The sequence below is a fragment of the Callithrix jacchus genome, chromosome 7, assembly GCF_049354715.1.
Source record: "Callithrix jacchus isolate 240 chromosome 7, calJac240_pri, whole genome shotgun sequence".
Lineage (NCBI taxonomy): Eukaryota > Metazoa > Chordata > Mammalia > Primates > Cebidae > Callithrix > Callithrix jacchus.
Window position 1 is genome coordinate 113,509,890 of NC_133508.1, and position 24,067 is coordinate 113,533,956.

The 24,067-nt window shown below is 39.3% G+C and overlaps 1 protein-coding gene across 4 annotated transcripts in view; it reads left to right on the top strand.

Annotated features, from left to right (window-relative positions):
* ST6GALNAC3 (ST6 N-acetylgalactosaminide alpha-2,6-sialyltransferase 3) overlaps positions 1-24,067 on the top strand; it is a 580,668-nt gene that overhangs the window by 220,105 nt on the left and 336,496 nt on the right. The gene's annotated exons all lie outside the window — the stretch shown is intronic.

Here is a 24,067-nt window from a genome sequence, read left to right on the forward strand (position 1 = left end):
AAGCAGATTGCTCACATGTCTCTGACACCAGAGGGAAATTAGTCAGTAAATGTGTGTTGATAATACAGAAGGATCAGAGAGAGAAATCCATTAGCAAATAAAAGAAAATGGGAAGAGTAAGTACATCATTGTAAGCAAAAACTGGCAAAAAGGAAGGTTTGAAGCCAGAAACAGTCAAATCGTTCTTCTAAAAGTGAGAAAATGTTTATGAGGCTCACATTAGACATATTTTCTATTCTATTGGGGTCTGGATAAATAGATAGGAAAGTATGATTGAACAGGTGGAATTTAGTTGTTTTTCAAAACTTGAACAAACAAAAAAGGGTATTTTGGGGTCCAATTAGCAACATTAAGATAAATTTTATGTACTGGCTTCCTGGGATTTATGCCTTCAATTTACAAGTTTTGCTGATAAAGAAGAAAATCAATTTTATTTTATTCTATTTCCCAGGGAGATAGCAAAATGCTTGAGGAGTTTTTTTTTTGCAAGAGACTTTTTAATTAGGACTATTATAGAAACGAGTTAAAGAGCCAAATATCAAACCTGAAAATGATCTCCTGAGGCAAGAGTGTGCATGATTATTAGGTTTGGAGGCAGACTGTTGTTAAGGATCCTCATGTAAGGTTTCTTAGTCTCCACAAGCAAAGGTGCTCAAATCTAGTTGAACTTGGTTTACACCATATGCAATTGCCCTTCATTCTCCCAAGTAGACAAATCAAGCTTGCTTGATTGCATATGAGATACCAAGGCATCCAGAGAAATGATAGTGGGTGTAAGTCATGTCACAATGGAGTGTGGGTAGGTGTTTCTGGGTAGGAGATGGATGGCCACACAATCCTGCCTCCTTCACCCAGCCAGCTCACATCTTAAGAGAGGCAGAAAACAGGACAAAGAAAGGAAGATCTGAGCCCTTCCCGGAGCTCAGCTGCATCCTGAGGCAGATATCTAATGGACTAGAACTGACTACGTGGAGAATTTCTTGTGTCTAACCTAGAACTGAAGCCTATGTGAACACTCTCTTAGTTTATTTCCATCCTGAAGCTCTAACCAGAAGTTTAGATATTAGCATTCCAACATAACAAGGAGACAAGGGTTACCAGCCTAATCTCTGAGAAGTAAAATAATATGTGAAAAAAGTAACATGAGCCCCAGAGTCTAAAGCAGAAGTGGATAAGATGAGCTAACCTACAATCTTCTAATCTGAGACAAGAATAGACCAGGCCCCTGGTCGGGAGGATGGTGTGTGTGTGTGTGTGTGTGTGTGTGTGTGTGTGTGTTTTACCCATTAGGCACCATAGGTACAATGTAGTGGGACCATGACAGTTTTAGGGGTCCACAAAAATGTTTCAATGTTTTTTAAAATCAAGAATAAAAAATGAATATAATAAAAATAATGAATATTTAATAATGAATTCAGCATGGATTATATAAACTTGCCTTATGCCAATGTAGTCCTAAAATATGTTTTCATATTTTTTTTCTATGGAGGAAGATGCTCATTATGGCCGAAGTGACTAGGGCAAAAAACGTCATCGTCAGCTCTGACAGAGAATGCCCATGAGAGACACAGAATGTCAACCTCCTGATAGAGAGATTGGCAGAAAGGAACAGAGACAGAACAGCAAGAATCAGACACAGGAAGATACTGCAGAGTGAGAAACGGAGACAGAGAGAGGGAAATGAAAACAGACACACAGGCACACACACAGAGAGGGAGACAGGCAGACACACTCCTACACCCCCTCGCCCTCCCCGACCTGCCCCACCAACATCCTGACAGATACAGGAAGGTGGAGAGCATGAGACAGATGGAGAGACAAGAAAGACATAGAGAACTAGACAGACAGACATAGGCTAAGATATCACAGGGAACATTCTGCTGGAAGGAGGTGGCCATCAGCTTGATCTTACTTGTTTCAGCCTCCCAGGATCAAATATGTCTGAAGAGTAACAGGCCTTTCCATGCACTCTTTAATTCTAACCGCAGAGAAAACAGTAAGAGAGAAGAGGGCAGACTCTTCTGTTTACCAGGATTTTAATTGGCTACCTTTGGAGCCTGTGGGCCTAAGCTATGACTGTTGTCTGGAAGCTTTGGGAGAAAGGTAAAATCACAGTGGAAGCTTGAAGCTGAAATGATTATTGTATCTTCTCCAACCTGATACCCAGTAATGATGTGTTTGTAAGGCCAGTGGTCCAATTTTTTTCCTGCAGAGTGAACAAAACAATGGCTCCCACACTACTTCTATATGGATGTTTTAACACAGATACATTCTAAACAGCAAACTACATCAGAGGCCATTCTCCTATAATTACCAGAGAGCTGAGCCTCCTCCTGGCCTTAATTTTCCCATGCTCCTCGATACATAAGCGTCTCAAGAGGGAGGTTTGATGTCAATCCCTGCCCTCGACCTTGGGGAATGTTCTTCCCTTTTGTGGGTGGAATGAGATGCCATGACTTGTTGCTTTTATTCACGAAGTGCCTCACTTGTTGCTCTGAATCCACTGGCCTCATGGCCATGCCTCCCCAAGCCAGCTGGGAATTGCAAAGATTGGTTTGAGGCAGGAGGTGCCCTGGCTGTAGAGCTAGGACAGCTGCTTTGATTGTGGGTGCACCAGGAAAGTGGGACAGTTGAAACCTGAAGACCTTCTCCCTTAATTGAAAGTCACAGCGTTCCTTTTCACCTTTATTGTCTCTGAAAAATTGGAGAGAGATGATCTATACAAGACCCAGTAAGATACATGCCATTTAAAATGCCCTACAAGAAATCACAGTGAAATGAAACAATTTACATGAAAAGGTGTATGTACTTCAATCTCCTCTGAATTCTGGTCTTCTGATCTTGCCAGAGATGGGTGTAAGAATAAATCGATAGTAGCTCTTTTTTTAAAAGAGAGAAGTTTTAAAATTAGAACTAGCTAAGCCTTCCCTTCATTCAAGGCTGGAGAAGCAGTAGGCAGTGAGGACCTGGGAAAACAGTCTTGAAGAGGAACTTGTTCACATGTCCTTAGTCATAAGAAGCATGTTTAGGTGAAGTGATTTCTCATTTTGCACAAATGTTCACAGCATGTGTCTGTTTGTGAATTTGGTCATAACTGCTGCCCCACATCCTTATGGAGATAATTTGTTTAGCTAAGAGAATAAGGACAGTTGAAGTTTTTTGTTTTTTTGTTTTTTTGTATTTGTTGACACCAGCTGAGTGTGAGATGGTGAACAAATCCCCTCAGAACTATGGTCACAGTTAAACTGAAGCCTCTCCCCAACCCCCAAGATAACAGTAATTACTTTGGATTCATTTTAGTAGGTGTGAAAAGCTCATCTGTTTAAAAGATGAGTAGCATGCTTTATATAGGATCCTCTGGTATCAGCAGGTTAATTAAAGAGTGATTCTATTATCTCTAGCCCAAATCACAGGCATTATGAAAGCCAGCCTGCATTATGACTGCCATGTGAGAAATGTGCACACTGATATCCCAGAGTTAGAAGTTAGTTCACTGGGTGGGTTTGTTCTTCACATTATACAGGGCCTCTGCCACTTTCTTCTTTCTTGATGATATGCACCTTGCAAACAATAGTACAGTTAACAACACTCTTCTGAGGGTGCCACATTTAATTCCAGGTGGGAATAAAGCTTTAATTCCATTTTACAGATGAAGAAATGGAGGCAAAAAGTTGTTAAGGACCTTTGTTCAAGGTCCTAAAGTTTGTGAGCAGCAGAAGGGCTTTAGCAGTCAGCCTGCCTTGGGAGCCATGTGCATTTACCCACAATTCACTGCCCACCTGAGAACTAGTATAGGAGATTACATCTCCCACTCATCTTGGAGATACTGATTCATTATTTGACTAAGAGGGCAGACTCTTCTGCTTATCATGATTTTAATTGGCTATTTTTGGAGCTTTTGGGCCTCTGCTATGCCTGTTGTCTAGAAGCTTTGGGAGAAAGGTAAAATCACTGTGAAATCACAGTGGAAGCTTGGAGCTGAAATGATTATTGTATCTTTTCCAGCCTTATACCCCATAATGATGTGTTTGTAAGGCCAGTGGTCTAATTTTTTCCTGCACAGTGAAAAAAAACAATGGCTCCTTCACTGCCTTGATATGGATCTTTTAATACAGACATATTCTAAATAGCAAACTACATCAGACACCTGTCTCCTCATCCCTGGAGGCATCACACTGTGTGCTGGGCCCTGGAAAAAGTAATGGAAATATAAGTTCTAAGCAGTCCTTACCACCAAGGAACTTGTAGTGTAAGAGAGGGAATAGCACACAGAACTGTCAAGTCATCCCTTATTGCAAAGAAGGTCAGATGGGTGGTGCAAACAGTAACTGCTGTGGAAGCTCAGATGAGGAAGAAAACAGGTCAGGCTGAATGGTATGGGTCTCCACGAAGGGGGCAGGATGTGTGTTTGTCTGAGTTTGGGGATAAGATTCAATTATATTCTCAAAAAAATTGCACTTAGATGAATGGAGAAAAGAAGATGCCATGTGCAGAGATGAGAGCAGGACTCTGTGAACGTAAAAGATGGGTGATGGTCAGTCACGGGGAGAGGCTGAAGATACCCACTGACTCAGGCTCCACTATAGCGAGCAGAAAAATGAACACGTTGTACTTTGCTTATTTTGTATATGAAAGTGTGTGGCTCAAAAATCTGATTACTGTGTGTGGCATGTAGAACTACACTTCCCCCTCCAAAGTATGTCTCACGCCATTGTATATTCTCATCTTGTCTAAGAAGAAGCTGTATCGCTAAGTGCCATCAACTCCAATAAAAACAGGGTTTGCTCTTTCCTTCCACTTGTGTTCCTGAAACCTATGTTTATAGAACCTTATGTTACTTACACTTTGGTACGTTACCTTTAATCTTAACCTCTGTTTGCTACAAACAACACTGAAAGGTGACAGTTTCATGTGAGATAAACTCTATTGATCTCCATCTGTGAGGCAAGATGTTTTTCTCAAGCATTTTTGGGCACATTTTCTCTGAGAGGTGGCATAAGGCAGTGGTCGTGAGCATTGATGGAAGTCAGATCGTCTGGTTTATGATCCCGGCACTGGCACTTATTGCTGGGCAACCTATGGTATGTACTTAACTTCTCTGTGCTTCAGATTTCTCATGTGTTTAAAGATTAAATATGTTAATTCAGACACCATGCTTTAAGAAGCACCTGGCACATCGTATGGAATAGTTGTCGTAAATCATGGGTTCCCAGCAGGAGTGACAGCACCCTCGAGGGGGCAAAAAGTTTAATTTCAGGAATGGTTTCATTAGGAAAAACATTTTTTAAAGAGGCTTCTTGTGGGGCTAAGGGGTAAGAGGAATGAGTAGAGAGGAAAAAAGTAGAGAAACCCTGGGTTACACCAACCTGATTAAATTCAACCCAATGAAGCATTGATAGAAAGAATTCCGAAAGAGGTTTACATGTTGTACTTGGAGGCCCATAACCAACAGAGGATTTAATCGACAGGCTTTTACCTGATGTATGTTCTGCCTTAAGGCCATCACAGTCACTGTTTTATCATTTGCAAAGGAGGCAACCAATGGAAGCCCAGTCCCCCTTCCACAAGGTTCTTTCTTGAAGCTAGTAGTGCAGGGAACAAAGGGAGGAGGAATGAGTTGCTTTGCCTGCTTTGCCTGAGTGAAAATAGCTGGGATAGATGTGGTGTGACCTGGGCAGAGTTAGTAGTAAAAGTTCACAACCACCCAGCACTTTCTGTTTTTCAGAGTAGTTTCACACTCGTAATCTCACAAGCACTATTTTTCTTTTGAAATGATTTTTAATTACACATGTAGTAAAGAAGCGAATTATTTTATAATAAATTGAAGTGTTACTAATAAAAGTAAAAATGCCCCATGAGCCACAGCTGGTTCCGGTTTCCTGCTCCCGCCAGAGGGTTAACACCTATTAACACTGTGATGTCCAGGACTTGTTTCTGTTCATTTACACTCAGGTAAACCTCTTTTTAAAAAGTACAGTATTGCTGTGTAGATCCTTTAACACTAAGGATATCAACTGTATGTAATTTTCTTTCTTTTTATTTTTTTTGAGATGGAGTCTCGCTCTGTTGCCCAGGCTGGAGTGCAGTGGCATGACCTCGGCTCACTGTAACCTCTGCCTCCCAGGTACAAGCAATTCTCTGCGTCAGCCTCCCAAGTAGCTGGGATTACAGGTGTCTGCCACCACGCCTGGCTAATTTTTGTATTTTTAGTAGAGACGGAGTTTCACCATCTTGGCCAGGCTGGTCTTGAATTCCTGACCTCAAGATCCACCCACCTTGGCCTCCCAAAGTTCTGGGATTACAGGCGTGAGCCACTGCACCTGGCCTATATGTAATTTTCTACTTCAAGCTTTTTTAAAGTCATAATAAGTCATGGTGATGGTTTCATAATAAAACATACAGATCTACCTTAATCCTTTCACTGACTGCATTCCCATGGAATGAATACCTTATTATTTATTTGGCCATCTTATCTTCTGGTAAATACTGATGTTGTTCCATTTTTTTCTTTTCTTTTTCTTAAATATATTTTTTATTGTACTTTAGGTTCTGGGGTACATGTACAGATCATGCAGGATTGTTGCATAGGTACATACATGGCAAAGTGGTTTGCTGCCTCCATCCCCATCACCTGTATCTGGCATTTATTCCCATGTTTTTGTCACTCCCTAACCTCCCCATCCCCTGCTGTCCTTCCCCTAGTCCCCACCTACAGACTCCAGAGTGTGATGCTCCCCTCCCTGTGTCCCTGTGTTCTCATTGTTCAACACCTGGTTATGAGTGAGAACATGCAGTGTTTGATTTTCTGTTCTTGTGTCAGTGTGCTGAGAATGATGGTTTCCAGATTCATCCATGTCCCTACAAAGGACATGAACTCATTTTTTTTGTGGATACATATTATTCTGTGGTGTATATGTGTCACATTTTCCTTGTCCAGTTTATCACTGATGGGCATTTGGGTTGGTTCCAGGTCTTTGCTATTGTAAACAGTGCTGCAATGAACATACCTGTGCATGTGTTTCCTTTTTTTTTTACCACAGCTATGAATGCCACCTCTTTGGGTATGTGGGTGCATGTCTACAGCTGCTCACTGAGTCAGATATTATCTTTACAGAAAAGGAGACTGAGGCCCAGAGAAGGGACACAGGCAGTGAATAGCAGCAAGTCCAGGACCAGAGGCCAGGTCTTTTTGTTCCAAATCCAGGTTTGATGGATTTTGTTTCCTCATTCCACAGCCGCTTCCCACCCTTATCCCATACTGGGACATTTGCATTTGGCAACTGATTTCCTAGCGGTAACATCCCCGGGGTGGCCCTAAATGTCGCTACTTTTATTGCTGTAGATGATGGATCAGCTGCTATGTGTCCCTGAAGGAAGGCAGCTTCAGGAGGGGGACAGCTGTGTGTGAATAAAACCGGGGAAGAGGGGATCCACACATACCTGACCCGACCTATTTACCGAGGGAGCTGTTGAGCCAAAGCAGCACCATGTTATCTACCCACAGCTAAAATTTGAAGGGTCTGACTGAGAAATGTCAGGAGGAAGTAAAGCTTAAATTATTAAGGAAGTAGGTACTAAAGGAGATGGAGAAGAATAACCTATGAGACCGCTTGTTTCCAGCAGGAAAGGAAGAGATGGATGTTCTAAGTGACCGACATAACTTTAAAATAAAATGGTTCCTGGCGCCTACTAAATGTTTAAATTTCAGAGAACCCGAAGCTTCTTTTTGATGAGCTGCCTTCAATATTTTACAACGGCATATCGAAAGGGTTTCTCAATTAAAATCCCCAGCATGTTGGAGGGGCGGGCTGATTAAGGATGCAGCGCCTGCAGGCAGGGTGCCCACCTCCATCAGCCATGCCAGCCAAGGGGGCACCGTGCAGCTCCTCTGTCAGAGGGATTCCTACCAGAGCATATCCTGGCAGACAGCATGGGGCCCGGCCGGCTCAATGTGGTCTCGCTGCCCCGGCTCGGCCAGGACACTCCCCAGGACCCAATTAGCAGATTGGAAATCACATCCAAGTATGCTACAACCACCAAGTTAAAGGGGAGTAACAGATATGAAAGAATCAGGTGGGGAAAGGACATTCTGGACCCTGAAGGAGCACGTTACTTGTTGGAGATCTAACGAACCTAAACAAAGCAAGTAGTTGTTCCTTAAGCCTCTTTTCTAACACTGCTGAGATTGGTTAGTGTAGAGAAAAGCACCGAAATTGCAAATGAAAAAAGTGCTTATTGTCCCTAAGTTCAATTTGTTATATAATATAACTTGTTTTTTTAAGAATTTAATTAAAAAAGGGAGGGCATTATTAATATTAGATTCTGTGAGAAAATGAAAAATGATCTGCTGATTAGTGATGTGCAATTTGTTCCTTGAACATCTCCAGTAATGTGTGAATGTCACATTACATAACACTTATAATGATTAAACCAGAAGATGAAATAAGATAGGATAGATCTTGTGTTCTTTCCTAGACTGGTGGACAACTCATCTCATTAATCTCTTTTGGGCTTGCAGCCTTAAATTGAACAAGCAGTGTTATTGGGCGAGATTTATGGCCAAAAGACTTAGCAGCCTCACTGAGGAAATCTTATAGCACTATTTTGAGAGCTTTCCAAGATAATTCTTGGGATTTGTATTAATTGTAGCTTGTCATAAAACATTGCTCAAACCAAAAATGAGCAATGAACCTTCTCAGGAACTTAATATTATAGCAACATTGAAAACACACACTTCTTGATGTTCCATCTCATGAGATGTTAAAACATTCTGAGTCTCAATTTAAAATTATTACATTAGAAACGGTAGCTTCAGCATAGCGGGAAATAATACACTGATAGACCTGGATACTGAGGAATGTTGGTGAAAAACCAGTGAGCTTTCAATATCACAAGGGCAGCTCTTCACAGAGGAGTGAGCAGAATGCCCACATGAGATGATTGTTGAAAAAAATGAACAAAATGGTAACCATGAGTCCTATTTTTAAAATTTAAGTTCTCTTTGTGGCTGAATTTCTGACACGTGGTGTATAAGTACCAGTCAGTAACATTGGCTCACTTGATGCAATTTTTAAAGGCAGTGCCTTGCCACTCTCAGAGCCAGTAGCCTTGACTGAAAGTTGAAAAGAGGTTAGATTTAACAAGTCATCCAATATATGCAAGATTTCCCTTTAGCAGTCATCAGTAAGCCTTGCTTGATGATTTATTCATTTGGGGTATTCACTTCCTCTCACCATAGTGTGTTTATTACTGGACCGTGGGCTCCTTGAATGTGATTCTGTGCCCTTTTCTGTAGCACCACATGCCATTTATGCACAGGACACATTAAATGCTCCATAAACATTTTCTGTTATATAAAACCAATATTATTGTTTATATGAAGTCAAAATCTACCTGCTTAAACTTCCACTTGGTGGACCTAATCCTATCTTCTGCAATAAAATGAACATGTCAACTCCCTCTTCCATGTGAGTATTTTGAGACTAAATCACTCCTCGTGTTCTCCGTGCCAGATTAATCAATCCCCAGTTTCCTAAATTAATTGTTTTCTTAAACAGCCCTGTCAATCATTTTGTGCTTCCTGGTCAACTAAAACCTCAGGTTGTTCTTCTCTTAAGTAATATAAAGGAAACAGTTCTACCCATCTTTTATTGGAGTCATGTTTTCCTTTTAATTTTTCTAACTGAATCCTACTTAATCACTGTCAATTTTAAAATGTTTTTTAACCAATCTTTCTACCTTACTGAGTTTTTCAAATGCTGATTTTGCCAATAATACTGTTGCCATGGCGTCGTATCTTTTGCAGATTTGATCAACAGAACTGGCAACAGAAAAATGCAGATGCTGTGGTAGGTGCCACTAGGGTCCTCATCTCTCCCTATTCTGGCACTGATCTCTATCACCTTATGTGATCTTTAGCCCCATAAAAATTTTCATGTGACATTAGAAGTAAATTTAGAAAATATTAAATCTATTTGTCCTGTCTATTGAGGACATATTATACGTGAGGAAACTGAGTCCCAAAGAGCCCATGGCCACATTACTGGTTAATAGGAAAACTCATATTAGAACCAAGGTCCAAGTGACATCAAACCCAGGTGTCCTTTTCTCTTTATCATAGCTGCCAGTCTTCATATCATTTGCAAGGTCAATGCAAGAAACATGTAAGCATCTTGTTGGAATCCCAACATATTGCGGTAGGTTACCTACTATGGGAGAGTCATATACCACTGTCAATTAGAAGATAAAGCAAAGTGGTGGCCTTTTTCTCTTATTCTAAGATCTTCAGTAAAATTCCTTCTGTTTCTAAATATAAAGCTTTAAAACAGACTATACTGATGTTGTGAAAGAACTGGTACATTATAAGTAGAAGTGTGTGTGTATGTGTGTGAGGGAGGGGTTTTATATATATATGTATGCATTTCCTTTATATCATAATTAAAGAGTATAAGAAACAGGAGGCCGGGCGCGGTGGCTCAAGCCTGTAATCCCAGCACTTTGGGAGGCCGAGGCGGGTGGATCACGAGGTCAACAGATCGAGACCATCCTGGTCAACATGGTGAAACCCTGTCTCTACTAAAAATTACAAAAAATTAGCTGGGCATGGTGGCGCATGCCTGTAATCCCAGCTACTCAGGAGGCTGAGGCAGGAGAATTGCCTGAACCCAGGGGGCGGAGGTTGCGGTGAGCCGAGATTGCGCCATTGCACTCCAGCCTGGGTAACGAGCGAAACTCCGTCTCAAAAAAAAAAAAAAAAAAAAAAAAAGAAACAGGATGTATTACTGGTCAATGAACACTTTGCGGAGGAAGGCAAACTGGTCATTTATAAAACACCATTTGGGGACCATGTGGTCTTCCTTTGCCCTGACTAAGAAAGCACCCTTTTTAATGAGGGAATATACATTTGTTCAATGAAAAGAAAGTAACTCTTTGTACCTTATTAACTGAATTGCTAACTATTCTTCAGATACAAGTCTCATTGTTCCCACTATTCAGTATTTAAATACATATAATGCCATGTCTTTACTGCCATTAGTCAGTATTTTCAAAGAGCTCTTTTTATTAAATTTCTGAAACCCAGGACCAAGGAACACTTTTCTCTTAGGTATATATTATTTGTTAGAATAGAAACAATCAATACATTTTCAGAGTCAAAAAGCACTGAGAAAAAGTTTCTTTTAGAATCTTCTTAGAACCTATATTTAGTCTGAGGGTATTTTTATTTTATTTTTTTTAAAAAAAACCTTTAAAATATTTTGTTTTATCAGAATTGTTTGTAGGGAAAATGTAAACCTCAGTATTGTTTAACTGCAGTCCAAAGAGGACTATCATATTGCACTTCTAATCAAAAAAATAAATTGAACATAGTGGTAGGCTTACAGAAAAAGAGAGAATTAGGTTTGATTAGATTAGCTTTAACCTGCCCAGAAGAAAACTGTCTGCCTTTCCTGTTATTTGTCAGTGTTTATAGCAGGTTTTGTCTACAATGCTTTCACTATTATTTCTAGGTGGTAAAAAGCAGTCAAGCAGAAAAGACACTCATAAATGTCAGAAAAGAGTAAGTTTTTCTTTGCATTTCAAGGGCTTCGAAGGTCAAGCTCATCCCACTTAAGGGAAGCAGAGTGATGGGTATGTGGTCGCATGTTGTTAGCTGGTGTTTAGGCATATAATTTATGTGAAGTTAATGCACTTGTTGATTACTCTAAGAAAGCAAAAGGTCCTGGGAAGATTCTATTTATTTTATCCATTTTGTTGAACTTTTAGAAGGTAAAATAATTCAAATTTCCATAATTTGTAATGGGAAAGAAATATGTTTAACTTGTTAACAGCTGATGGGGTAGAGCACTGTAATATTTCCCTGGCTCTTCCTGTTATAATTTGTTTCTTCTTCCAAGCAGCTGCCCCACTCCATGCTGCGCAGAAGAAGAGCTCTGTTAAGAATTTTTGCAAACCAGTGACAATTTTTTCCCCTTCTGGAAGCCATTATTGAGATGTTTTCTTTTTCTTTCTCTCTATGAGACTATTTTTTCCCACCAGGGAGCCTGAGCAATTATAGTTTAAAGCTTCCGAAGACAGGTATGTTCTTTGATATCAAAGAGCTTCTTGAAGATTTTTCAAACTAAAGAGACCCAAAGAATGTATTTTAAGGTGCTACTAGCATGGCCCTTTGTAGCTGAAAACTCTCAGAATGTCTACCAAGTGTATTATGCTTTATTTGGAAATGTTGGACCTCCATACTATCGCATTTGTAAAAGGCAGGGTGTTAGAGTCTGTGTGTATGTGTGTTCCTGCTGCTGCTCAGTGGAGTCTCTGAAGTTGCAAAGTGTTTCCCTAGTGATATAGGATGACTAGGGAGAGAATAGGGAGTAGGGAATAAAATTGACATTTATTGAGCACTCACTATGTGCTGGAGGCATAATGTACATAGGGGATGGAAAATCTTGTCTCTATTCTTTTGGGTTTTTTCCCAGCTTGAATTGAATTGACATAGACAGATCAACGGGAGAAAAGTTTATTTAATACAAGTTTTATGTGGCACAGGATCCTTCATGAAAAAACAAAGACCCAAAGACACAGTTTTGTTGAACACTTACATACTGAACTGGACAAAGAATAGTGAGTTGTGAAAAAGAAAATAATTATGTGGAGAGACTAGAAGGTAAGACTTATTTTAAGGTTAGTACGGAATTCTCTTAGTCTCAGCTTCCTGTCCTTGATGATAAGAATGTTGCTTTCATTTTCTTATAGGGAGGGGAGCCTTCACAGGAAATCCACATGGGAATTTCACCTCCTGCTTTTAGGAAGCAGATGGAGGGTCAGAGTGATTTAGCACCTCCTATTTTTTGAGTACTTTTAGCTCAAAATGATTACGCTAAAGTAGCATATGTGGGGGTAGTGTGTTTTGAACATTTTTATGCATCTTATTTCTTTCAATCCTCAGTTATTCTGAGAAATGGCAGGTTACTATCCTCATTTTCCCGAGTAGAGAATCAGAAAGGGAAAGTTTACTTGTCTTTAAGTCAAAACTGGTTTCTTTAACATCCGTGGTGGCCTTATTAGAATAGTCTCCAGAGGGGAGGAATTGGAGGAAAAAGAATGAAAACTCACAAAGCAAAGCAAGCTTCTTGGGGAAAGTGTGTGTCTATGTGAAAATAGATTTTTGAGTAGTGAAATGGTTTGAGTACTGTAACTCTGAGTTCTTTCATAGCTTTGAGGGCTTTTACCACTAAATGGTAGAAATTCAGGTGTTCTCTTTCTTTCTAAGGAAACGTCTTTGCACCCCATTGAGGTGCTGGCTTGCTGCCTCTTTCCTGGACTTCTTTTCCTCCATCGACCCTTCTCTTCTTCTATTCGTCAGTTCTCATTCTGCAAATTCCTGTTACTTTTCATATATAGAAAATTCAGTTCTCTCTTTGTTTTTACCGTCCATTTCCAGATCATGCTTTATCTTAGAAACCCCAAATGTCCACAGCAATATTTTACTGAATAATGAACCATGAATGTGTATTCAGCTAATGAGTGTTGAGTGCCACCTGTATATCAGATATTATACTGGGATGACATAGTGGTAAACAAAACAGACACAGTTCCTGCCCTTGCAGAATTTCAACCTTGATGAGAAAGAAAGGCATTACATTGTTTTATAATAAATACATTATAGTTTTTCTCCTTTATACTTTCTGCTGCCATCAACTTTATTATTTTAGAAGAAAAGATGGAATTTTAACCTATAGCTTGTGTGGTGCAGGTGCTCAATAAAAATGTATTGATTGGTGGAAAATATCAAATCTCTTTAGCTCTCCTATTTTCTTGTTGCAAAAGTATTAATAATATTTTGTATTAAATGGTCAATGAAGAAAATCATCATGTGTAATTGAGTGTCAGCATCAGTCAGCATCTATATAGAACTGGAGAGCCTATAAAGGGAGGATTTTTATGTACTTTTTCAGAAGTAAGCTTTATAAATCTGTGGGGAAGGGGCTCTTCTCTCCATTTTGCAGTTGAGAAATTGGTAGATGGGAACTGATTTGTCCAAGTTGGAGCTGAGATGAGAATCTCGTCTCTCCTGTCTCTAAATCATGTTTTCTTTTGACTGTATTGTCTCTTGATGATAATTAAAACAAAAAGGAATAATATAAGTATCTCAATATCCACTAAAATAACTTTTTTTTCTGCTTGAAAATTATAGGAGCAGATTATTTCATTCATTTAATGTATTGATTCATCAACATTTCTTGCACATCTAATATGTGCCAAATAATACATTTCCAGAGCCAGGGGTATGTTGTCCTTTTCCTCAAGGCATTGTATTCTAACTTATTGGAGTAGAAAGAAACATGACTAAATAAATACAGGATCCTTATTTAGGATAAGGACACATCACATAAGTATAGACTAAGTTATCCTTGTAGAATAATGAAAAGATCATTAGCTTTTTAGGTGAGTCTTCTTTGAATCTTGACATCACCAGTTACACTGTTAATTTGAGCAAATCATTCATCCTTTTTTTATTATACTTTAAGTTCTGGGGTACGTGTGCAGATTGTGCAGGATTTTTAAATAGGTGTACATATGCCATGGCAGTTTGCTGCATCCATTCCCCCGTGATCTACATTAGGTATTTCTCCTAATGTTATTCCTCCCCAATCCCCCCATCCCCTGCTATTCCTCCCCTACTCGCCCCCACCCCTCAACAGGCCCTCATGTATGATGTTCCCCTCCCTGTGTCCATGTGTTCTCATTGGTAAACGTCCACTTATGAGTGAGAACATGTGGTGTTTGGTTTTCTGCTCTTGTGTCAGTTTGCTGAGAATGATAGTTTCTAGCTTCATTCATGTCCCTGCAAAGGACATGAGCTTACCCTTTTTTATGACTGCATAGTATTCCATGGTGTATATATGCCATATTTTCTGTACCCGGTCTAACCTTGATGGGCATTTGGGTTGGAACAGACACTTTTCAAAAGAAGACATTCATGCAGCCAATAAACATATGAAAAAAAGCTCATCATCACTGGTCATTAGAGAAATACAAATCCAAACCACATTGAGATACCATCTCATGCCAGTTAGAACGGCGATCATTAAAAAATATGGAGACAACAGATGCTGGAGAGGATGTGGAGAAATAGGAACACTTTTACATTGTTGGTGGAATGTAAATTAGTTCAACCATTTTGGAAAACAATGTGGTGATTCCTCAAGGATCTAGAAATAGAAATACCATTTGACCCAGCAATCCCATTACTGGTTATATACCCAAAGGATTATAAATCATTCTATTATAAAGACGCATGCACACATGTGTTCATAGTGGCACTGTTTACAATAGCAAAGACTTGAAATCATCTTTTTAATGAACAGTGAAACCATGTTCAACTATGAAGTGGAGGATAAAGGTATTTACATGCATTGTAGTTGTAAAGATCAAAGGTTATGTTTGTAAGAGACCTAGTGCAATTTCAAAAATGTAGTAGATGCCCAATTAATGGTACTGCAATTTATCATGTCTATTATCTACACACACACACACACACACACACACGCACACACACAATTTATACTGTACTTATTTGTTTCTTATCTACATATCTATATTACCTTGTCTATCTGGCTACCCACCCACTTATATACTTGGCTTCGTATTCCTCAAGAATCAAGAGACTAACTTCCTGAAGAGACAGAAGAACAGCTAGGAGAACTATCAGAGAAGTAAAGTGCTTTTAGGGTTGAAGACAGTTTTTTTCCAAAAACTTAAGTTTTATGCAGCAAAAAACTATACTAATATATGTGGCAATTGAAAAGTATGGAATTTATCAAGAACCACAAAAAGCTTACCATGGATAAAGTATGGGGTATAAGTTTGGGAGGCTGAGAGATGAGGCTGGATGAACAGTCAGAGGTCAGATTATGAAGGGGCTTTCATAACATCTTAAGATACTTGAACTTTATCTTGCCATACAGACAACTCCCTCTCACTTAAATAGGAAATGACAAACTGGCAATTAAAGTGCTTCAAATCGTATATCTTAGTTTGTGGAATTCTTAATTGTATAGAAAGAGGAGAAAAATCTATTTTAAAACTTACCCAAAATACCAACACATGATATATATGGAATAAGAATGCTTATGATTGATGGGCAAAGAAGAGGTGAGATTTCTAGTGAAATATACCATTAGAAAGTGTCGTAAACCAAATCCCAGAAGGAGCATGCAGTGCTGAAATGTTATAGGCCAAAGCACCCTCAGGAAGATGTTGTCCATTACATGGTAAGTTTTAAAGCAGCAGGGACAGGGCTCAGAGTAACTAAACGCCATGGAACACCTGCAGTTTTTTCCTGAATGTCAGCATAAATATTTGACAATGTCTCCCTTTCTGTGAGGGGCCCTGTCCCAGTGGGAGTGGTGTCTGGTATTCCTTAGCAGAAGTATTTGTTTTCTTAAGTTTTTCTTTATGTCCTAGAGGTGGATTCCAAAAGCTCCTAACGTATTTGATTTTGAATTTTCACAAAAGTATTTTTTTCTTTCACAGTTATTCAGTATAAAAGGCAATAAAATGATATATTCAGAAAAATTCAAGACCTGCTATCAGCACCACATGGGAATAAACTATCTTGCCACTTGCACATCCCATGGGAAAAAAGAATCACAATCCACATATAGGAAATACTGCATGTGTTTGCCTCCGTTTTGCTTGTATTGTCTGCTCTGCTGAAAGGCAGATTTTTTTGCAGATAAAAGCTGCCCTGTGTTACCGAACTGCTCACCTATTTTACTCAGGAAGAAAAGGCTTTGTGAAAATCAGGAGCAAAGCCTGATTTGCAGAATACCACCTAAAAATAAAATGCATAAAAATGTCAAAATAGCTAAGGATATAGGGCTAGCTTCATGCTTTGAAAAATTACCTAGTAAATTCAGCAAATGCTGTTTTTAAGTGAATGTAAATTGTGTGTTTTTGAGTATCATCTTGTGAATTCGTGGTTATGTGCTGGAGGAGACGTGAGGGTGTGGAGGTGGCCTTTCCCTTTCTGCTGTGCTAGGGCAATAGATCTGTGGTTAAAGCTAATGAACTGAAAACTCTCGATTGGGCCTACAAAATACCCAGATTCTTGTGTATTTTCTGGTTTGTGTGCACAAGGCTTCTGGCTTGAGGCTGCTTTTGCTAGTGGGGAAGCATTAGTGAACAAAACAGATATAGCTTCTGGTTTTCAAGAGCTCACAGTCTAGCAAGTCACCTCAACTTTAAAAAGGGGATATGCATGTGTGGTTTAAGGTATGGTGGGTAAAGCCTCTTAGGGGTTGTAAAAGTTCAGTCATTGTGAGTTAATTCTGCAAAAGAGAAATTCTTACCAAGGCTGGGACACAGTGAGAATCTTGGCCACTAGAGCAGAAGTTTTAGTTAACGTATTAAGATCCAGCCCAAAGTTACCTCCCACCAATTGAAACTGTTTTCGAAATTTGGAGAAATGGCCTGTTTCTCCACAACTATGTATTGATAATTCTTCCCTAGGGACTAGCTTCATATATATTTTCACAATAATGCTCACTGAATAAAACGGAATATTTTGCTTATGGAACCAACAAATAATATCCAGAGAAAGTTTCATTATGCAGTCATACATATGATACAAAATTCCCTTTATTTTGAGAAGCATACATAGAATAAAAATTCTCCGACTTTCTTTGCTTTATGTAGCACCATTTCTTTTTTTTCCATTGTATCCTTTTTTTTTTTTAGTTTTTTTTTTATTGCATTTTAGGTATTGGGGTACATGTGCAGAACATGCAAGATAGGTGCATGGGTACACACGTGGCAGTGTGATTTGCTGCCTTCCTCCCCTTCACCCACATCTGGCATTTCTCCCCATGCTATCCCTCCCCACCTCCCCACCCCGTGCTGTCCCTCCCCTATTCCCCCCAATAGACCCCAGTGTGTAGTGCTCCCCTCCCTGTGTCCATGTGTTCTCATTGTTCATCACCCGCCTATGAGTGAGATCTTGCGGTATTTCATTTTCTGTTCTTGTGTCAGTTTGTTGAGAATGTTGTTCTCCAGATTCATCCATGTCCCTACAAAGGATACGAACTCATCATTTTTGATTGCTGTATAATATTCCATGGTGTATATGTAACCACATTTTCCCAGTCCAGTCTGTCATCGATGGGCATTTGGGTTGGTTCCAGGTCTTTGCTATTGTAAACAGTGCTGCAATGAACATTCGTGTGCATGTGTCCTTCTAGTAGAACAATTTATAGTTCTTTGGATATATACCCAGTAATGGGATTGCTGGGTCAAATGGAATTTCTATTTCTAGGTCCTTGAGGATTTGCCACACTGTCTTCCACAATGGTTGAACTAATTTACACTTTCACCAGCAGTGTAAAAGTGTTCCTATTTCTCCACATCCTCTCCAACATCTGCTGTCTCCAGATTTTTTAATGATCGCCATTCTAACTGGTGTGAGATGGTGTCTCAATGTAGTTTTGATTTGCATGTCTCTAATGGCCAGTGATGATGAGCATTTTTTCATGTTTGTTGGCCTCATGTATGTCTTCTTTTGTAAAGTGTCTGTTCATATCCTTTGCCCAGTTTTGAATGGGCTTGTTTGGTTTTTCTTGTAAACCTGTTTGAGTTCTTTGTAAATTCTGGATATCAGCCCTTTGTCAGATAGGTAAACTGCAAAATTTTTTTCCCATTCTGTTGGTTGTCGATTCACTCTAATGACTGTTTCTTTTGCCATGCAGAAGCGGTGGAGTTTGATTAGGTTCTATTTGTCTATTTTGGCTTTTGTTGCCACTGCTTTTGGTGTTTTGGTCATGAAGTCCTTGCGTACTCCTATGTCCTGAATGGTTTTGCCTAGATTTTCTTCTAGGGTTTTTATGGTGCCAGGTCTTATGTTTAAGTCTTTAATCTAACTGGAGTTAATTTTAGTGTAAGGTGTCAGGAAGGGGTCCAGTTTCTGCTTTCTGCACATGGCTAGCCAGTTTTCCCAACACCATTTATTAAACAGGGAATCCTTTCCCCATTGCTTGTTTTTGTCAGGTTTGTCAAAGATTGGATGGTTGTAGATATGCTGTATTGCCTCCAATGCCTCTGTTCTCTTCCATTGGTCTATATCTCTGTTTTAGTACCAGTACCATGCTGTTTTGATTACTGTAGCCTTGTTGTATAGTTTGAAGTCCTATAGTGTGATGCCTCCCGCTGTGTTCTTTGTGCTTAGAATTGAGTTGGCTATGAGGGCTCTCTTTTGGTTCCATATGAAGTTTAAGGTGTTTTTTTCCAGTTCTGTGAAGAAGGTCATTGGTAGCTTGATGGGGATAGCATTGAATCTGTAAATTACTTTGGGCAGTATGGCCATTTTCACGATATTGATTCTTCCTACCATGAGCATGGAATGTTTCTCCATCTGTTTGTGTCCTCTCTTATTTTGTTGAGCAGTGGTTTGTAGTTCTCCTTGAAGAGGTCCTTTATGTTCCTTGTTAGTTGTATTTCTAGGTATTTTATTCTCTTTGTAGCAATTGTGAATGGCAGTTTGTTCTTGATTTGGCTCTCTTTAAGTCTGTTATTGTTGTATAGGAATGCTTGTGATTTTAGCACATTGATATTGTATGCTGAGACTTTGCTGAAGTTGCTTGTAAGTTTCAGGAGTTTTTGGGCTGAGACGATGGGGTCTTCTAGATATACTATCATGTCGTCTGCAAGTAGAGACAATTTGGCTTCCTCCTTTCCTATTTGAATACCCTTTATCTCTTTTTTCTTGCCTGATTGCTCTGGCTGGAACTTCCCATACTATATTGAATACAAGTGGTGAGAAAGGGTATCCTTGTCTAGTGCCAGATTTCAAAGGGAATGCTTCCAGTTTTTGCCCATTCAGTATGGTATTGGCTGTTGGTTTCTTGTAAATAGCTTTTATTATTTTGAGATATGTTCCTTCAATACCGAGTTTATTGAGGGTTTTTAGCATAAAGGGCTGTTGAATTTTGTCAAAGGCCTTCTCTGCATCAATTGAGGTAATAGTGTGATTTTTGTTTTTGGTTCTGTTTATGTGGTGAATTACGTTGATAGACTTGCGTATGTTGAACCAGCCTTGCATCCCCGGGATGAATCCTACTTGATCGTGGTGGATAAGCTTTTTGATGTGCTGTTGCAATCAGCTTGCCAGTATTTTATTGAAGATTTTTGCATCTATGTTCATCATGGATATTGGCCTGAAGTTTTCTTTTCTTGTTGAGTCTCTGCCAGGTTTTGGTATCAGGATGATGTTGGTCTCATAAAATGATTTGGAAAGGAATAGTTTCAGAAGGAATGGTACCAGTTCCTCTTTGTGTGTATGGTAGAATTTGGCTGTGAACCCATTTGGACCTGGGCTTTTTTGGTGTGGTAGGCTCTTAATTGCTGCCTCAACTGCAGATCTTGTTATTGGTCTATTCATAGTTTTGGCTTCTTCCTGGTTTAGGCTTGGGAGGACACAAGTGTCCAGGAATTTATCCCTTTCTTCCAGGTTTCCTAGTTTATGTGCATAGAGTTGTTTGTAATATTCTCTGATGATGGTTTGAATTTCTGTGGAATCTGCAGTGATTTCCTCTTTATCATTTTTTATTGCATCTATTTGGTTATTCTCTCTTTTCTTTTTTATTAATCTGGCTAGTGGTCTGCCCATTTTGTTGATTTTTTCAATAACCCAGCTCTTGGATATATTGATTTTTTGAAGGGTTTTCGTGTCTCTATCTCCTTCAGTTCTGCTCTGATCTTAGTTATTTCTTGTCTTCTGCTAGTTTTTGAGTTTTTTGATCTTGCTCCTTTAGCTCTTTCAATTTTGATGAAAGGGTGTCAATTTTGGATCTCTCCACTCTTGTCATGTGGGCACTTATAGCTATATATTTTCCTCTAGAGATTGCTTTAAATATGTCCCAGAGATTTTGGTATGTTGTGTCTTCATTCTCGTTGGTTTTGAAGAACTTCTTTATTTCTGCCTTCATTTCATTGTTTATCCAGTCAACATTCAAGAGCCAGTTGTTCAGTTTCCATGAAGCTGTGCAGTTCTGAGTTAGTTTCTTTAGTTTCTGAATTCTGAGTTCTAACTTGATTGCAGTGTGGTCTGAGAGACTGTTTGTTATGATTTCAGTTGTTTTGCATTTTCTAAGGAGTGCTTTACTTCCAATTATGTGGTCAATTTTAGAGTAGGTGTGATGTCACGCTGAGAAGAATGTATATCCTGTGGATTTGGGGTGGAATGTATATCAGGTTTGCTTGTTCTAGGTCTGAGTTCAAGTCCTGGATATCCTGGTTAATTTTCTGTCTGGTTGATCTGTCTAATATTGACAGTAGAGTGTTAAAGTCTCCCACTATCATTGTGTAAGAGTCTAAGTCTCTTTGTAAGTCATTAAGAACTTGCCTTATATATCTGGGTGCTCCTGTATTGGATCCATATATATTTAGGATCATTAGCTCTTCTTGTTGTATCGATCCTTCTACCATTATGTAGTGTCCTTCTTTGTCTCTTTTGATCTTTGTTGCTTTAAAATCTATTTTATCAGAGATGAGAATTGCAACTCCTGATTTTTTTTGCCCTCCATTTTGTTGGTAAATTTTCCTCCATCCCTTTGTTTTGAGCCTTTGTGCATCCTTGCATGTGAGATGGGTTTCCTGGATACAGCACACCAATGGGTTTGGCTTTTTATCCAATTTGCCAGTCGGTGTCTTTTGATTGGTACATTTAGCCCATTTACATTTAGGGTTAATATTGTTATGTGTGAATTTGATACTGCCATTTTGATGCTAAGTGGCTGTTTTGCCCATTAGTTAATGCAGATTCTTCATTTTGTTGATGCTCTTTAGCATTTGGTATGTTTTTGGAATGGCTGGTACTGGTTGTTCCTTTCTATGTGTAGTGCCTCTTTCAGGAGCTCTTGTAAAGCAGGCCTGGTGGTGACAAAATCTCTGAGTACTTGCTTGTTTGCAAAGGATTTTATTTTTCCTTCACTTATGAAGCTCAGTTTGGCTGGATATGAAATTCAGGGTTGAAAGTTCTTTTCTTTAAGGATGTTGAATATTGGCCCCCACTCTCTTCTGGCTTGTAGGGTTTCTGCCGAGAGATCTGCTGTGAGTCTGATGGGCTTCCCTTTGTGCGTAACCCGACCTTTCTCTCTGGCTGCCCATAGCATTTTCTCCTCCATTTCAACCCTGGTGAATCTGACCCTGGTGATTATTATGTGCCTTGGGGTTGCTCTTTTTGAGGAATATCTTTGTGATGTTCTCTGTATTTCCTGGATTTGAATATTGGCCTGCTTTGCTTTGTTGGGGAAGTTTTCCTGGATAATATCCTAAAGAGTGCTTTCCAGCTTGGATTCATTCTCTTCGTCACATTCAGGTACACCTATCAAACGTAGATTAGGTCTCTTCACATAGTCCCACATTTCTTGGAGACTTTGTTCATTCCTTTTTGCGCTTTTTTCTCTAATCTTGCCTTCTCATTTTATTTCATTGAGTTGATCATTTCTGATAAGATACTGGGTTTCAACAGACTAGCTCAGTGGACATTTAAAATTCCCATTGTGAGTGCCAGGGCTTAGTGGAAGACATTTGACCATGTGTATTAACATGTCAATGTCCATCTACATATTGGCAGACTGAACCTGATCTATTCTGCACAACTGGGTGAAAAAATATGGAGGTGTGTTTTCACCCAAGGGTTAAAAAGGAAATAATCTCTTTTGCTGCAAACTTTTTCTCAGTAGGTGTAAAATAGCTGCTTTGGTAAATGGCAGCTGCTGTCTGCCAAGTTGAGAGATCAGAAACTCTTACCCCATTTCTATTTCAATTATGTAGACAGTGGCTTCAATTTTCGTGTGTCTAAAGGCATGCCTAACTCTGTGATAAGAAATGAATGTGGGCCAGAGTGGGAGTCATGTGCAAAGCTGTGCTGCAAACCCTTTTTTTAGTGGTACCAGCTCTAGACAATCAAGATGCCTTGGTTATCATTATAGAGTCATTTAACTCAGGAGCCAGCAGGGATCACTAAAAAAATGGATGTACACATGAGGAAACTGAGGCCTAGAGAGGTTAACAATCTGACTTGTGGTCAGACAACTTGTAGACTTATCTAGATATGGCCTCTGTCCTTAAGCTGCTGCCTGTTTAGTGCTAAGTGGTAAACTGATTAGTATCATAACCACCTGGAATATTATATTGTGAGGCTTCTGAAGTTGCATCTGACTCAGGTGGAAATAGCCCTGTGATTGATTAGCAATGTCTGCCTGGGGTGAAGGTGGGATATGGTGTGCTATGAATTTGCTGAATTTGGTTGAATGATGATGGTTGCTTGGTAATCACATGATTGCTACAGGATATGAAGTGTGCTTCAGTCAGAACAAAGTGCTCTAAAATCTTCTTGGAGGGGCAGGACATTTTCACAGAGGAGACAACATCTGAATTTGATCTTGAAGGACATGTAGAAGTTTTCCTGAGAGAAACAGGAAGGAAAGGAAAGAAGATACTGCATGAAGAAAGAGTAGTTTGTATAGGCAACCTGATATGTGGAGAAAAAAAGGAAATCGATGCTCATTGATTGTCTGCTATGTAATGGGCACTAAGCTAGGCCTTTTCTGTGCTATGTAAGTATTTAATTTTCATAATGACCATTTGGTTTTACAGATGAGGAATCAGAGACAAAGAAAATTAAGATATCTGAGATTACTCAGCTATTAAGTAGAGCTAAGATTTTAATTCTTGTGGTTTCAAAGTAACCTTAGTGGCAGCAACTCAGAGGGACAGTATAGGTAAGGAAGAGTGGATCAGAGAGGCAGAGATCATTAGTTTGGATTCAGACTATTGAACTTGAGTTGCTTCTGGAACATCCAGATTGGGATGGCGAATACTGTTGAAAATCTGGCACAGAGTGATCTGGTGATGAGAAAAAGAAAATGTCAGTCTCTTTGATACAGACCTGGTGCATTGTATATCTATCTTCCTGCCTAATAGTGGAGATCTTTCTGCCTTTGCTATTCTAACACAAGAGAGTATATGTAATAAATGAATATGCTTTATATTGTATTAATGATTCAAATGACTT